Here is an 18,351-nt window from a genome sequence, read left to right on the forward strand (position 1 = left end):
AAATACTTTGTAAATGACTATTCCAAGTTCACCTGGCTATTTCCAGTAAAAGTAAAATCTGATGTCTTTGCTTGTTTCATCAAGTTGAAGTGTCTAGTAGAAAATCTACTATCCCATAAAATAAAATCCTTGCAAATAGATTTTTTTTTTTTTTTTGGAAAGGGGGGGGGGGGGGGAGGGAGGGGAGAATACACCTCTAATCAGTTAAGGTTTTTCTTGAAAAGTCAACAAAATGGTGTGGCAAAACGCAAGCATAGAAACATTGTGGAAATTGGTTTAGCACTCCTAGCCACTGCTGGCCTTCCAAAATCCTACTGGGTTGACTCTTTTCTCATATATGTCCATCTAATCAATAGGCTTCCCACTCCAACACTGAATTTCACTTCTCCATACACTAAATTGCTGAACAAGGATCCAGATTATCTCTTTCTTTGAGTCTTTGGTTGTGCTTGTTTTCCTTTGTTAACACCTTACAACAAGCATAAATTAGACTTCAGAACAAAAATATGCATATTCATTGGTTACAGTCCAAATCAAAAAGGTTGTTGGTGCCTTGATACTTCAACCAATAGAGTCTTCATTTCCAGGCATGTGGTCTTTGATGAAAATTCTTTCTCAACTTGAGATTCAGCCATTCTCTCCTCCCAAACAAAGAAAGAATCTTCCTCAAGTAATGCTCTTCTCATTTCTCCAACATTCTTGGCTATCAGCTATATTACTCTAGCAGGCACCCAATAATGGCCCTCCATGCCCCATTGTTGCCAACTGAACCAAAAACATTCAAACAAGCATCAAAATTGCCTGAGTGGGTTACTGCCATGTAATCAGAGTTCACTGCTTTGCAGGAAAATTCTACATGGATCTTATGTCCAAGACCTCCCAAGCAACATGTCATAAGCTACAAATGAGTGTTTAAAGTGAAGCAAAAGTCAGATGGATCACTAGACAGATACAAGGCTAGACTTGTTGCCCGAGGATATCAACAAAAAGATGGTATTGACTACACTGAAACATTCAGCCCAGTCATTAAACCAGCCACATTCATGTGGTTTTGGCAATTGCAGTTCATCATCAATGGCCAATAAAACAATTAGATGTCTCAAATTCCATTCTCCATGGTCATTTAAATGAGGAAGTCTTCATGGAACAGCCACCAAGCTTTGTAGATAAACAGTTTCCAGATCATGTTTGTAAACTAAAAAAGTCTCTCTATGGCCTTAAACAAACTCCTCCAGCTTGGTTCCACAAACTGAAGCACTCACTGATCTTGGCTTCCATGACTCACAAGTGGATCATTCACTCTTCACTTTTCGCTTTAACTTCATTCATATATTTGTGCTTGTCTATATAGATGATATTATTGTCATAGGAACACATTTACATCACATTGAGCAGCTTATTCACCATCTCAGCAAAAACTTTACAATGAAGGATCTTGAGCCTCTGTCTTTCTTTCTTGGCATTCAGGTGATAAGTGACAATGATGACATTCATTTAAGTCAAGCCAAATACATAATGGAGCTTCTCAACAAAGCCAAAATGGCTGGGGCAAAACCATATTATTCTCCAATTGTTTCAGGTTCCAAACTTTCTCAAGCTGATGATGTTCATCTTGCTGATGGAACTGAGTATAGGCAAATTGTAGGTGCTCTACAATATTGCACATTAACAAGACCTGAAATAGCATTTTCTGTCAATCAGATGTGCCAATTTATGCATTCCCCTACCTTTACACACTGGACAACAGCTAAAAGAGTCCTTAGATGTCTTAAAGGGTCACTAAATCATGGTCTATATTTCACTCGTGGCTCACTTAGCTTGAATGCATATGATTCAGATTGGGTAGGCTCCACAGATGATAGAAGATCTACAACAGGTTTTGGTATTTACTTGGGTCCATGCCTTGTATCTTAGATTGCTAAAAAAGCAGGTTGTTGTCTCAAAGTCAAGCACAGAAGCTGAATACATATCCTTGGCTCTGGTAACTACAGAAATGTACTGGTTAAGGATGCTACTTCGTGACTTACATGTTCCTATTTCTCAAATACCTACAGTCTAGTGTGACAATGTAGGTGCTTCAGCACTAGCATCAAATCCCATCTTTCATGCTAGAACCAAGCATATAGAAGTTGACTACCATTTCATTCGTGAGAATGTTCTGAATAAAGACATTTCATTACAGCACATTCCCTCCATAGATCAAATTGCTGATGTGTTTACTAAAGGTTTAACTACAACTTGGTTCCTATTGTTAAGAGACAAGCTCATGGTTAGACAACTTCCCATGCACTTGAGGGGGGATGTTAACCATTATGCAGCATTTGTGCTAGACAAAAGGAAGAGAATCAAGCCTACAATCAAGTCTGCCAAAGTTGGAAAGTATGCCACCCAACATCAAGCTGAAATTGCTAAAATCATGAAACCTACCAATTCTGATATAGTGAATATTTGAAGGAGAAGATTGTGGGAATTTTTCCTTTATTGTATTATTCTATAAATCTTGTATTTATGTTGGTTATTATCTTTGTATTTAATCTTTCTTTGACTACATGATGTATATAAGGATATGTAATATCTGAAATGAAGAGTGAATCATTTTTCCAATTCCTCCTCTTTGTTTCATTCTTTCAAATAGTATGAGAAATGATTTGCGCAAATTCCAAATAGACAAGTCATGTGCAACGCTTTGTTAAAAAGTAGACCTCATCTTGAAAAAGTCTAAAAAAGTTATTATTTATTAGTGGGATCCATTATTTTTACAAAGAGCTTCCACGAGACTTCTCTATTTGAGACTTATACCTACTATTTGGGGCATTACTCAGTAGGTATAGATAACCAGCGGCCTTGACATGTATCGAATTCTCGCAAAGAGAATGCTCAAACTGTGAGTGAATTGATGTAATTCCTTTTTTTTTTTTCATGATATTACCTACTATTTCAACTCGATTTTTTTCAATGGTAACGTAAGATGTATTGGTCGATACGGATCCGTTACTTTTGCTACTTTGATGGGTACGTAAGAAATTCATTCCAAGATTTATTAGTTTTGTATTAACGTCTGGACAACTTCGTAGTATTTTCATTTCCTGTACGCACATTAATTTTCGCCGGTAACACATTCCATGCATGAAATTTAATTCTCATGATAGTTCAAATGTTTCTCTAGCTACCAAAGGGCAGCATATATATTAGAGTACATCATAATCAAACAAAATCAAAACATTAATAGAGGACATCACAAACATAGAAAGAAAGAGCAATATTCATGGATATAGGACAATATTTGTAACACCCGGACCCAAAATTGATATAGTTGGACTATGGATTTTATTTATTTATTTATTTGAGCTTGACATTTTAAGTTTTTATATTACGGACTAGAGTAGTATTTTTTTTTATTTCATTTTCTGCACACGTTTATTTATTTGTTTATTTGTTTTTCCGCATGTATCATTTTTTTTTTTTTTAGTTCTCTTTCGGTCTTTATCTCTTATTTTCCGTAAGTTTTTTTTTCTCTCGTTCACGTCATGCATGCTCACACACAACTCATCTTCATCCGCTCACACGTCTCCTCCTCTAGGGTTTTCTTTTCTTGTTCATCCACCTATATATATTTATATATATATACGTTTTCGAAGAAAGCTTCTGCCGCTGCCCTCCTACGCGAAACCTTAGCCTAGCATTTTTTTTTCCTCCTCTTTGCAAACAGTGCTCACCCTCTAGCTCGGTCTCAACCCACCCAGTCGCGGCTCACCCAGCTGCCGCAGTCACGACCCACGCCGTCCCAGTAGCACCGCAGCCTGTCCTCACCCTTTCGGAAAGCACCACGCCAATTTAACAGAAAGCCTATGCCTTCCTACTCCGCGTAGCGTGCACCGAGTTGCATGCCGCAGGAAGCCATCGTAGCCGCCTTCCCGACGAACCTGGTCTACACCTCCTTAAGCCGCCGTGAACCCACACGGAACCACTGCTGACCATCACCAAGAAAAATAGGAGAGCCCTTGTTTCTCCTCTCAAAAACAGAGCATCACCACTTTTTCGGTTGGTCACCACCGTACGTCGGGAAAACTATTGAGCTAGCCACAGAATCCGCCGTTTGTCACCTTTCCGTCAGTCTCGAGCCGCCTCAGTTCTGTCTTGTCCCTCGCGGTGAGCTTTTGCCAAACGCTTGCACTGCTTCTCCGTCTTCTTTGTTTCTATCTCACCGTGTTTTTCTTTCTCTCTCTCTCTCTCTCTCTTCCAGTGCACCGCCGCAGTGCCTCACCACCATGACCTTCTTCGCCACGTCGAGCGCAGCTCCTCCCTTGGCGGTGAGTACCTCGCGCCCCTGTTCTCACGGTTGTGCACCGAGACTGTGTGAATGCAATTCCAGTATACGTAAACTTATATTTTGCATAGTTTTTGAATAAGGAATTACAGTTTTACCCTTAGTTTTAGAATGTGTTCAAGTTGATATTTTTGGTCTGTTTTTACGTGGTTTATAAGGGTGGTATAAGAATAGTTTACAGAAATAAATAGGATTTTCAAATTGTACTTTGGTAACAAATTATTTTAGTAATTGTGTAGTTTTTTCTTTTAAACATTTAAATTACGATTAAAGATATTTGTTTACTTTTATTTAACGAAATTTTTACTTGTACTTACCTTGAATCGCTTAAGTATTTTTAATATGTTCTTAAGTAAAGATTTATTTTAATGGTAAACAATATTGGTGTAATGTTATTTTTTTTCATTTTAGATATATTTTAGTCTTTTTAATAATAGTTATGGTTTATTTTAAAATATTTTGGGATAATTATATTACTTAGTATTAAGCTTCATAAGTTGTTTTCATTAGTAAATAGGTCTGACTTTTAAATGTTTTAGTCATAGTATTAAATTAGCATTGACGATTTTAGAAAGTGATGATTGGTAATTTTAGGTTTTGAGGAATTAAATAGATTATTTTATAAGCTTAGGATTAAATATCGAAATACGTGATTAATTGAAAATTTATGAGAATTACGTGATTATTTTATAGGTGACGATTAATTATTGTCCGACGTTTTTGAGGAATTTCGAGAAAGCTAATAAGTTCAGGTAAGCGGGGTTCCTATGCTAGACTTTGCATTTAAAATAAAATGAGCTAAGGTTATTTTTGGAAAATATACATATTTGATGTTGAAAAGAAATTTGGACTGCCTCAGTTATTTGTTCTGCATTACTCATGAGATTCTGTTTAAGAAGAAATTATTTTCTGTCATGACTGGTGTAGACATGAGCTTATTTTTGACATTCTGTTTTTGAACTTTGAAAAAGAGAGCGAATATGAAATTTTGTGCATAAATTATATTGTGTTATGATTTTGTTCAGTTCTGAATTTGTTTTGTACTCTGATATGATCTGATATGATTTCTGAAAACATCTGGTATAACATTCTGTTTCTGTTTCTGTTCCATTCTGATCTCACCACGGGTGTAAAACTGTGGCCTCTGTTCGGGTTGGTACCAACTTTTCTGTTTCTGGTGCACCCACTTTGGAAACAAAGTGGTTTTTTGCGTGGTCTTTCCTATGTGCACACTCGGGACTCCGAGAATGAATAAGGGGAAGATTCACATTCTGTTTCTACTCAGTTAGCTACCGGGGTTTGCACAACCCTACCACGGGGGTTAAACATGGTATTTGTTCTGATTTGATAAGATAAGATGTGATGTTTCAGTTTATTCTATGCCAAAAGGATTTTGATTATGAATATTTTTGAACTTTCACTCTGATATTTTTGATAATATGTTCTGACGCTGCATTTTGAAAACATTATTCTAATTCTGCATTCTAAAAGAAAATATTTTTGTTCTGCATTCTGAACTCTGTAAATGCTCATGTTTACATGCTAGTATATGTCTTCTGCTTACTGAGTTGTTGATAACTCACCCCTTATCTCCATATATTTTTCAGATAATTTTGATGGTTCAGCTGGAGAACAAGAGTTGAAAGTTTTAGCAGGTGTGATGATCAGAGTGGAATAAGTGCTGAAGGTACAAGTGCTTAATTGAGAGTCGTAGTTAGTAAACTGAATTTATGTTTCGGATATTTTGATTTGATGAGTTAAGGATAATTTTGAGTTTTAGAGAGTTTTTAATTTATGTTACTGAGATTTTCTTTCTTGTCCACATGGAGGAACTTAGATTTTTGGATTGATTAAATTGATTAATATTTTATTGGATTTTTTTTGGATTTTATAGTTGTACTATTTAAGTTGTTTTGAGGTATTAAGAGTTAACTCTCCGGACCACCGGGAACGGGGCTTTACAATATTGATCACTAGTTGATCGATCTTACGTTGTTTAAGATGATACAGACACATCATGTTATTTATTTAGATTATTGAATTTGGACGATCGACTAGGTTTAATTACTGGATTAATTACTTCTAGTGATAAAAATTGTATAGAAAACTATTAGCTAGTTTCTGACCAATGTGAACAGCAGACTTTGTATCCAATTGCAGGTGATCTGCTAAAAAGGTTGATCCCATTGAATCAACGTGCATGACATTCCTCAAATTTATATTCAGACTTTGTATTAGCTTTCTAAATATTATGGATTTCAGATTAAAAGATTACCTTATACGAGGTGCGACTATAGGAGTACTATATTTACGAAAATAGCCTCAATTTAAAACTGGGTAGTAAAAATGTTGTAAAAAATATTATGTCTTAATCATTTTCCTAAATTAAAATAAAAAATTATAAAACAAGAGAACATGCTATCTTTTTTGTGGTTGAAAACTCCTAATATTGAGTGCTAGTTTGTTTTCTTGGTTAGAGAGTTGAGGGCTAGAAACAAATCATACACTCTGTACGCCACCTAAAATGGAGTTCCATGTCATATAAATATAAGATGCAGCTTGCTTCTCTTCCATCACTGCACAACTATTACTACTGCAACATCTAAAAGACAAGAAAAAAGGATGTTTATTTCCATCATCTTCTTTGTACTTGTTACTCATGTTGGGTCTGTTATGCCCGGAGAGCTCAAACCCAAAAACATATTTCTCTTAGCAGGACAAAGCAACATGGCTGGACGTGGAGGCGTTTACAATGACACCAAAACCAACTTGCTCAAGTGGGATGGAAAGGTTCCTCCACAATGCACTCCCACTCCTAACATCCTCACACTATCTTTAAACAAGACTTGGGAGATAGGTCGTGAACCTCTTCATAAGGAAATTGATAATTTGAAGACTTGCGGGGTGGGACCAGGCATGCCCTTTTCCAACCAAATATTGGCAAAATGTCCAAACTTTGAAGAGATTGGTCTGGTCCCTTGCGCAATAGGAGGAACAAAGATAGAAAAGTGGCAAAAGGATACTAATCTATACAATCAGTTGGTGGATAGAGCAAGAGCTGCGAGGCAAAGTTCTGGTGGTAATATTCGTGCACTGCTTTGGTATCAGGGAGAGAGTGATTGTGATGAGCGGGACTCTAGGCTCTATAAGGGAAGGTTGGAGAAGTTTTTCAATAATGTTCGACAGGATCTTGACTCTCCTGATCTCCCCATTCTTATGGTACTTTCTTTCGTTTATTTATTGCTTAGTTTAATCAGTTTCTTTTATGGACAGTTTTTTTCACAAGTATTCTTACAAACTGACATATCTTTATATGATACGTTAAATCTAGTTTATAATAAAGTGACTTTACCAATATTTAATGTGCCATATCAAGCCATGTTAGTTTGTGAATTTACTTTTATGGGATCTCATTTTTACTAAAATATTTCTCATTTCACAAATTGGTTACAGTTCCACCAAGCATCTTTGCAAATTGATCATTATAAAAATTCTAAAAATATACAATTTTTTGCAGGTTGTAGCTTCTACTGGAGAAGGAAAGTTCCTAAGATCTGTAAGAGATGCTCAGCTAATATAAACCTAAAGAATGTCGTGCACGTTGATTCCATGGGATCTACTTATTTAGCAGATCACCTGCATTTGGATACAATGTCTGCCGTTCGCATTGGTCAGAAGCTAGCTGATAGTTTTCTAGACAACTTTTACCACTAGAAGTAATTAATCTAGTAAATAAATCTAATCGACCGTCGAAACTCATTGATTTAAATAAATAACATATGTTTGTATAGGAGTAATGTACTTTGATTTAGTCTTAGGGTATGCAAGTTTTGTGCATTCCATTTAAAAAAAATAAGGCCCACCACCATTAAAAAGTGGAATGCGCGCGGCTTGTATGTCCTAGGACTATATGATTTAGCCTTATTTGTTTGTATTATCTTAAATAATGTAAGATCGAACAAGGGAAATGGAAGAGAATTATTAGTGACCAATGTCCTATTTCCATTGCTCTTTCTTTCTATGTTTGTGATGTCCTTTGTTGATGTTTTTATTTGGTTTGATTATGATGTACTCCTCAAATATGATGCTAGGACCTTTGGTAGCAGCAATTTTGTACAGTTATGAGAAAATATTGTCCCTATCTTGCACGAAATCTCTCAACATGCTTCTTTATTATCTTCTATATAGGATGGGAAATGACTAGTATACCAAGAAAGTGTACCTATCATTTGTACCGAAGTATGTTTTTTTTTTTTTTTTTGTATTTTTTAAATACACAAAAAATGCTTTAAAAATATAAAAAATTTATATATAATACACTAGTTGATATCCAATTCAGTACCGACTATCGAAGTACCACTCCCTATATGCGAAATCTTTTGGTTGCACATCAACTCTTGTGTTACGAGTTTTTATTATTGATTGTATCACTCTTAATTATACAAGCTTACGAAGCATGTTTTAAATGATTTCATAAGTCAACCACTTAATTAACTGTCTCAAAATATTAAGTTATATTAGCCGATGTGTTTGGAAATTACAAAATCCAAGATGAAAAACATTTGTCCTGGTGTCCCTCTAATAAGATTATGCTTCATAGTATCCTGTGGTTACTTCAAAGTAGGGCTAACCAAAAATCCAACTCCTCTTTGGCTCCACTCTGACTCCAAAAAGTCGGAGTCGGAGTTCTTTTACCTGAAAAGCCGGAGTCCGACTCTAACTCTGACTCTGCCCTCCGACTCTGCCTTTGATATTGCACATATATTATAAAAAATATATTTATTTTTCGATACATTCATCATATATATTTTACATAACTATCACTTATATAGTTAGTTAAATTCAATTATAGTATGAGTTAATTATTATAAAATAATATACTTATACTATAATGTACTATAATGTAAATAGACGAATGCCTCGTTTGGTTACACATATGAGATGAGACAAAAGTTAAAAGTTGAATAAAATATTGTTAAAATATTATTTCTTAATATTATTTTTGTTTTGAGATTTGAAAAAGTTGAATTGTTTATAATATTTTGTGCGGAGATTTGAAGTTGTAATGATTATATGAGATGAGATTAGATATGTAACCAAACGAAGCCTAAATTGACTAATAATAGTTCAGTATATGATATATGTGAACATCATACTATTAGTCTATTACTACCAAGTACCTTGTAACACTCATGTATAATAGAATGTAATGCTAATGTATAAAGACTAATATATAATAACATGTAATGTTAATGTATAATAATATTTAATACTAATTTGTCAACACTAATCTATAAACTTATAATGACATATAATACTTATGTATAATAACACTAGTATAATAACATATAATGTTAAGTTCAGTATATAATTAACTAAAATAGGAATAAGTTAGATATTAGTAGTAAAAGTATAATGAGTCTATAAACTATAAATACTAACAATTGTATATAAACCCTATGGTACAAGTCTATTTATAATAATGTATAATAACACTGTAGACATATAGACTTATAGTTCATGTAATACCAATGTCTAATAACACTAGTATAATAAATTCTATTTAAATTTTAAACAATACACTACAAGTGAATTTAAATAGTAATTGTTATTAATCAATACTAAAAATTAAATTGAGTGATGAAAAATATTAGAAAACCATAAATAGAATGGTAACATATATATATATATATATATATTTTAATGAAGAGCGAGAAGTCACAAATCCAATACTGACCCCCTCCCAAATTTATTCATAAAGCCATCACTTATGGCGGAAGAATACCGTGGAAATAATCAAGGCCAATGAGAGAAAAAATCCAACAAGACCACAACCAAGAAAACAAACTAAACAAGCCTATATATCAAAATAAGGTAACCAAAACCACAAAAAACAAGCTACTAACACCTTAAAGAGGGAAGGCCGGAGAAGTCCAACCGGAGCAAAGAATCCGAAGCATGTTATAGCTATTAGAGTAAACCAATTCTGCGCCTGAGGCACCCTTATTGGCTAACCAATCCGCACCTTATTACCTTCACGAAACACATGCTGGAAACGAAAATTGAAAGTACGAGTCAAACGAACAAGCTCTTCCCAAAAATCTTCCAGGTACCAAACACCACATCACCCCTATTCCACCAAGAAATAACAACCATCGAATCAATCTCTACTATCACATTTGAAATATTTAATGATTTGCAAAGCCTCAAACCTTTAAGGAGTGCCAGAAGTTCCGCTCTATTGTTAGATCCAAAACCAATAGGATAGGCAAAAGCCTGGACAAGCCAACCTAAATCATTACGAATAACACCACCAATGCCACAAGAACCTGGGATACCGAGACTACTACCATCCGTGCTCAACTTGCACCACCCTGGTGGCAGCTTAAACCACTTTACCACTTTGCAACAGTTAGCTTTTGGCGCAACCGGTTTAATCCACAGGGCCTCCAGGATCATGCCATTCCGGCAGGACAACCTATTGGGGTTCTTAGCCGCATGACAAAGGGAGCCTATCCACACACAAATAGAATGAACAAAAGCTTCATCAGTTTCCAAATTACCTTCCATTCGAGCAAGGTATCTTCTCCTCCAGGACGCCAAGTAACAATGATGGGCATGATACCGATTATAAAATCCACCTGGGAGGAAGAGCTAGCACGCCTTAACCAAGTCACAGAATTAAATTTCTACCGAGAGGAATACCAAAAAGGTTGCCAAAAAGGGACCATACTTTTTGAGGAAATAGAATGGTAACATATAATTAGACAATCACTACAAGAAAATCGGTTTTTCCCGGCGTTTGAAATTCGCCGCAATAAGTGCTTAAATCGCCTCATATGACTATTCCCAACAATTTATAAATCGCTGTCAATCCATTGCATTTGTTTATTCACTTATGTTTTACCCCAGCAAATACCAAAAATTGCCGCAAATAATTACTTTTTTTTGCCTTTTTTTTTTCTCCGCAAATATCGAATAAAATGCAAATGGCCATTTGGTTTGCATATTAAATTGTTGAAAAAAACTATTTGCGGCTATTATAATCACCGCAAATGGCACAATAATCGTCGCAAATGGGGAGACCTATTCCAACGATGAAATTAATTCGTTGGAAAAATTCTAGCCGTCGATTACATAATCGCTGTAAATAGTCAAATAATTGCCGCAATTGAAAATAACTATTTCGACGGTGTACTTAAACCATCGCAATTGTATTCATTACCAACATACACCAATCGCCAGAAAAGTTCTATACCGACGATTTTATCCATCGTTGGGAAAAGTTTCAAAGGTCCAAACTGAATTTTTGCGGCTACGGTTTTTCGCCGCAATAGAGATATTTCCGACGAAATATAATCGCTGCAAATAAACTTGCAAATTGGATATAAGTGTTTCCATAGAACTAAAATCGTTACAATAACTTTTTTCCAGAAACCAAAATCATTTTGCAACGAATGCAATTTTGCCGCAAATACGCTTTGAACAATTTTTTTTTTTTCCGTCTACGCTGTTAGCGTTAAGGTACATTTTTCCTTTAATGGTCAATAATTGGAAGGCAAATGTAGTGTGATTAAGAAGAAACCTACCTTTAACAAGTTTAATAATTTATAACAAATCTACCATTAATTTAAAGTTATAACATATTCAAAAAACACTATTTTTCCATAGGGTCAAATTCACCTACATTTTCATTACACTATATTAGCAAGGGAAACCATCAAAGGACATGATTATTATACCCAGCAACAACCTGCATGGACATGATTTATTAGATTGTAAACTAGAAACATCAAGCATTGCATTAACATCATTAACCTATCAAAATTCAACTCTTAAATGACAACTAATTAATATTCCCATCAACAAACATTAAAGGCACCATTTGCATCTAATTCAAATATTTAAGTGCATCAATTCATCCAAACTCATATATTTATGCACTTGGGTGGTGCATTATACTCATATCAAGTACAAACTGAGCTACTAATTACATAAGCCACACATCACTATTATTGCAGATTTTGAGGAGTTTAATATCACTAAAATAACATGAATGTTCCGCACCTCTATTTAAGTATAATGGTAGAGGACTATAACAATATGCAACTAGCCAGGGGTGGGTGGAACATCTTCATACAATACTACAACCAACCTTTAAGGATACATGTGGCAATCATCAGCCTGACATTTGGAGGTAATTAAATGCATCAGTCCACAACAAGCAATAAAATTGAAGGGGTAGATTTGTCATAAAAGGTATATATGACCAGCAATGAACTAGTATAATTGCCAATACACTAGGTCTGAACATTAAAAAATGGAAAAAGAAAATCCATTATTCAATTGTTAGAAACATTATTGAGAGGATGATATAAAGACATTTTTGGTAAGGAGATTTCTTCACAGCCAACAAATTATCAACAGAACATGACTAGTAAATACTCAAGAAAGCATTAGCATGAAGGTCTTTATCAGTGGGATTTATAAGATGTAGAGTGATCCACCATGATTGTCGTCGAACAGGAAGCTACGGATAATTAACATATATACACACTATTGAGTGAGGATCTATAACTATCAACCTTTAGATCAGATCTTATTTTTTAAAACAATAAATTCAAGCGTTAGGAGAATGCCACATCAAGCATTTTCCCTATGTTAAAAATATGAGGTTCTAAAAATGCTATTTATTTATTTGATGTAATACGTGATCCTTCCTCCTAACTGAATTTTCTTACCTAGATTATGAAGTTGCTGCACCAACTTGTTAATTGATTCATCTGTTCCAAGAACAACAGTTGTAATAAGATTGAGCCCCTCAACTCCGGCATTTCCAACAGCTAAACTCTAATAAAATGAAATAAAGAAAGTAGGTAAGCAGATTTGAATTATCCAAGATGGAAAACATTACTCTTTTCTTTACACACAACCAAGGATGTTGAGTAAGATGCCAAATATTATCTCTTATGAGTGTCTGACTAGAACTTATCCCCCTTTCTTCATGTCAGATGGTACATGAATCGAATTACCCATGGCAATCAAGATTCCTTAGAAATCAATAGCTTAAAGCAACTAAAGAAACATTTAGATGTTAGCCATAAAATGACTTAAATAGATAGCAATTTGATAGTTGACATCACCTCTGCAGGGATGTCAACTATCTCAATAGCATTCGGATGTCAGCTATGCTATTGTGTTTAAGTTTTTGGTAAGAAGTTATCCAAAATGAAATATCCATTTTGAATACTTCATTGCCTTCAATTGACAATTATGTACCTTTGAAGCCACTTTATAGCCCTCTATTTATCACTTTCCAAACTTCCCAGTAACACAACAACCCTTCAATCTCTTGGGTGATAGAACAAGTGTAAGAGATTCATATCTCATTGTCATTCTGCCCGGTGGTGCAGTTGGTGTTTGTTAATGTTAGAAATACTATATCAAAGTATACAGTGGAAACGATATTACCTCATCGTAAATATCTAGAATCTAGTGTGGTTGTTCCACGGATTCTTCGTCGTCATCTTCGTTCATCTGAAGTGTCCTGTATCGATGGTAGAGTGTGCTATATGGTAATATCAGAGCAACACTCACATGTTCCACAGTCTAGATGCCATGAGAGAACCATTTGAGAGAGAAAGCTCATTTTTCAAAGTGTATCATCCAAAAAGGGGGAGGGACTGTGTAAATAGCCCATCTAAACATAACCCCCAGCTAGCCCTTAATGGCCAGCTATCAAGCCTCATGAAGTAGTTTAAAAACCACTTCATAACCTCCAAGAGAAGGTGAAGGGGTGCCCCACTATAGGTGCCCCTTTCTTACAGTTAATGAATTGGAGTTACATGTTATAAAGGTTCATTTGTTAGACTATCTTAATACGTGTTCTTTGTCTAAATGTTCTAGATGTTCACTATTATAAATGTTAGAATTCGAGTTCACTATTATAAATGTTCTAGATTAAACAAGATTAATTTGTAAATGTGGCAATCAATTATATGTGTGAACTCTGTAAGTTGATAGCCTACAATGTGAAATTAAAGAATAGTTAACAAAATCACTTGCCAATAAATGCCCACTTCAGGAAGTGCGCGAGAAATAAACACTTATTTACTAAGAAGAAAGAAAAGAGAAGGAAATGACAATGACACAAAGGATATGAACAACAACAACCATTTTATTCCATACGAAATAAACTTCAAGCAATAAAATCATTCCCCACTAGAGTTTGATATCACAGATTCAATAAACTTGTTCAAGCCACATATTTCTAATTTGAAGAAAAACAACATCCAACCTAATGTCATCCGATATCTCCTATCAAGTTACATATGATATGAAATCATCACTTATTCCAAAAATCTAAACTGATAAAAAGAGTTAGATTGAATTATTTATATTTTTCTTAACAATATCAATTTATAATTTCACTTTTACAAAATCTCTAAATAGACTAAGCATTTCTCTATTCTAAACATGATGCAGCAGTACTCCATTGCAACTCATGCACTACTAATTTATAATTTGTTAGCAGTATGAGACTATGAGTACGACTCCCACTAATTAACTTGAAACTTAATGATCAGCAGTACAGTTGATGGAGTCATATATATGACACATCTTGCATGCATTTAGATTTTTTTTTTTTTTTTTGTAATGTTGTTTGATCTTTTTTTTTTTTATTATTCCAGAACCTATATTGGCTAGTTTTTCATGATTACAATCAAGTCTTTTTACTCCTCACACAGTCGCAACACTAATCTATGGCTATATTTGTTACACAACTTATAATGTTTTAAAGTCACATTAGCGGAATAACATTAAAATAAAACAAACGTAGCCAGATATCACTGAATCTATAACAACCCAGATGGAAAAAGTAATATAGGAGAAAAATAAAAATAGCCACCTGACAGATCAACCAGAAGTGCACGAGTTGATAGAAAAAGTAGCATATTCCATGTTGATTGGCTATGCCTGCTTTCTACCATCAATAAAGTTATTCTTTACCGATACAAAAAATTATATGCTGCTTGAATTCAATCTCACCATATTAGATGGAGATAGGGGGAAATCGTTGGAAATGAAAATCTCACACTTGAATTCAGTTATATAACTAGTTTCCTCAGTTAAAATGATGGTAAAAATGAAAGTTTTCAGTAACTGTGTGAACAATGGGATTATATGCAATCTGTTGCGGTCAAGATAATGTTGCCAGATCTTACAAACATCAAAGCAGCTTGCAGTAAAGGAATTTAAAGAGATCCCATAACGTAGAATGAGATACTAGAAGATGATTTTAATACTGGATTATAAATATGACTTGAGGCTTTATTGAAACTTGAAAGACACAATAACTGTACTTATTTAGATCACCAAATATTAGATCAATAATGCCAAGCGCAAGAAGTACTCTTCTTCCATTTTCTCGGCAACCAAGTCATCGATGTAACTGATGAAGGCAACATATTTGCAAAGTCAAAGAAGCATAAAGGAATTCATAGATCAGAGAGATCGGATCAAGACCTTATTTGCTAGCTACATCATCGATCTCGAACGTAACTCCTCTTCTTCACTATACAACCTCACGAAACTAATGGAATGTGAGATTGAATAAAAAATCATTATCACTAAAGATATTAAGAAAAAATGGAAACTTGAAGAAATAGAACACAAAAGTAAGTTAGATGAAGATATGGAGAGATTTATTACTAGGAGCTACAAATTGATACAAGAAGCATGGAATCCCGCTGTGTAAATCAATTAGGTTGGGCGACCAACCTAACTTCATGTCAGTTGTTGTTCCTATATAACAAGCAGTAAGGTCAGTTAAACATGACAATGCCAAAAAATTGCTATAATAAAGTGAGAAAATTATTCTTCAAATAAGAAGTTTACACTGACATCGAACTTTACTCCTTACTTTTGCCACAATCATATTTGCCTCCTATTTGTCAACAAATGGGACAGGGACACTAGATAACCATAAAACATTATCCGTAGATGTCATCTACAGATATGCTCGAAAGCACAAAAATAAAAAAACCTGCCCAGTTAACTCTCGTGTGTAGACATATATAGGTCCCTTTATATATATGGATATATAATAATAATATATATATTGCCCAATTAATATCTTGACTAACAAAAACCATCCAAAATAATCAAAACATACTTCCCCATTACTTTGTGAGGGAACCAGTTCACTCAGTCTCTCGAAAAGACTTAGTGAACTACGGCATGTTGGCAAAGAAAGTTTGAAGCATCTTGTCCATCTCGTTCTCTCTCCCTAAGCATGTCCATCTCATTTTGTCTCTCCCTAAGCACCCGTATCTCTCCCCTCATCTCATCAAGCTGACTCTTGTAGTTGTCAGCATCTTACTTATGTTTTTCAATTAATGTTAGGTACTCTTTCTCCCTATCTCGGTCACGTTGTCTAGAGGACTCAGGGATGACCATCTCCACTAGTCCTCTAGCATATCCTAGTCTATGGCCAAGGACCTCCCGAAAGACAGCCGTTGCTGCCTCATTAGTATGTCGCTCTGGTTCTAGGCCATCCATCTTATAAACCATCTCGTTCTACACATGGACAAAATATCTGATTATATACCATGGCATGTTATTACATTCGAAAAGAAACATAGATCAGTTGGGACTGTAAATGTACTACTCACGTAAGTATCTTCTGTTGCAGTTGTGACAAGTTTTCCATTCTTCTTTGACCATCTGGTCTCTTTGTAGGACTCAACCATATTCGTCTTTTCAGCTCGCTATATGTGTGCGCAAATGTGAAAAAGAAGATAGTTGTCAGAAAAACATTATTGTGGTGGACATGTTCATTTTAATTGCTAAAGCTAGAGTAACCCATCATAAACTAGTGTCGTACGAACAGTCAATTGGATATGAGAAAAATCAGTGAAATAAAAGGAGAGCAAGCTCGGCTAACAAACAATATAACTTGAATGTTATATTTATATCTTCTTCATAAGGATATGCTTCCAAGATCATATACTAGTGTGACAGACTTAAGTTTGGATAAAATTTTAGGTCCTCCAATATGGGCCTAACTGGTTCTAAACCAATTATACTTCGGGGCCAGGCAAAACGAAATATATAGAATATGAATGTGCATGCTTAGCCAACTCACCTAGTATGGACAATAACATGAAGTATCCATCTTCTAAACTACCTCATGCATTTTTAAAGATGTATCTCCCTCTATCCCCCACATTCCTAACAAGAAGTATATTTTATAACATTTTCGGCCTTTTGTTTTAGAACTCCCAAAATAGAGATGAACTAAAAGGCCATACCTCATGGCCGACGACCCTTACAAAAAGATCCAAAGCAAATTAGTTACCTATATATAAAATAAACCGGCTTATAGATACTCCACTTCTTATGATTTAATACATAATGAGTCATTATGTTGCCTATTGTTGGGATATGAGCTTACCATTTGGGATAAGTGTATTTATATAAAAAGAAATTATTTGAAACCTTATACCTTCTACTCAAGAATTCGGACAAATGATTTACGGCTTGATGTGTGGTTAATTATGAGCCGTTTTCGATTCTCTCGATTTTGATGAGAGATTCTCTGTCATACAAACCCAATGTTAGTTATGATAAACAAACGGATTTAGCACAACAATAAGTAGACATATTAAATTAGTAGATATATGGTTTAATTTGATAAAATAAAAACTATACCTTAAATGCGTCACTTCCCGACCTCCCACACAACTTAACCCAAACAAGGGGGTCGACCAAGCTAGTCACACCAACCAACGCTTCTTCGTGGCGTCCATATGATAAATATATCTTGTGCAAGTTGCGGTGGAATGCGTTGAAGCGCTTACGCAGTTGCTTGGTCACTGTCAAGCGGTGATTTTCACATTCCCAATCGAACACTATGTCACCCAACATTTATGCTATCACGTTATTTTGTAAGTGAATACTACGACCGCTTTGGCTCTGCTTTGACTCAAAAAAGTTGGAGTCGGAGTTTTTTTTCTTGAAAA

At 34.9% G+C, this 18,351-nt stretch overlaps 1 pseudogene; it reads left to right on the forward strand.

Annotated features, from left to right (window-relative positions):
* The first annotated feature begins 7,000 nt into the window (after positions 1 to 7,000).
* On the forward strand, positions 7,001 to 8,311 carry LOC121244127 (annotated as a pseudogene).
* Positions 8,312 to 18,351: the final 10,040 nt, after the last annotated feature.

The sequence above is a fragment of the Juglans microcarpa x Juglans regia genome, chromosome 8S, assembly GCF_004785595.1.
Source record: "Juglans microcarpa x Juglans regia isolate MS1-56 chromosome 8S, Jm3101_v1.0, whole genome shotgun sequence".
Classification (NCBI taxonomy): Eukaryota; Viridiplantae; Streptophyta; class Magnoliopsida; order Fagales; family Juglandaceae; genus Juglans; species Juglans microcarpa x Juglans regia.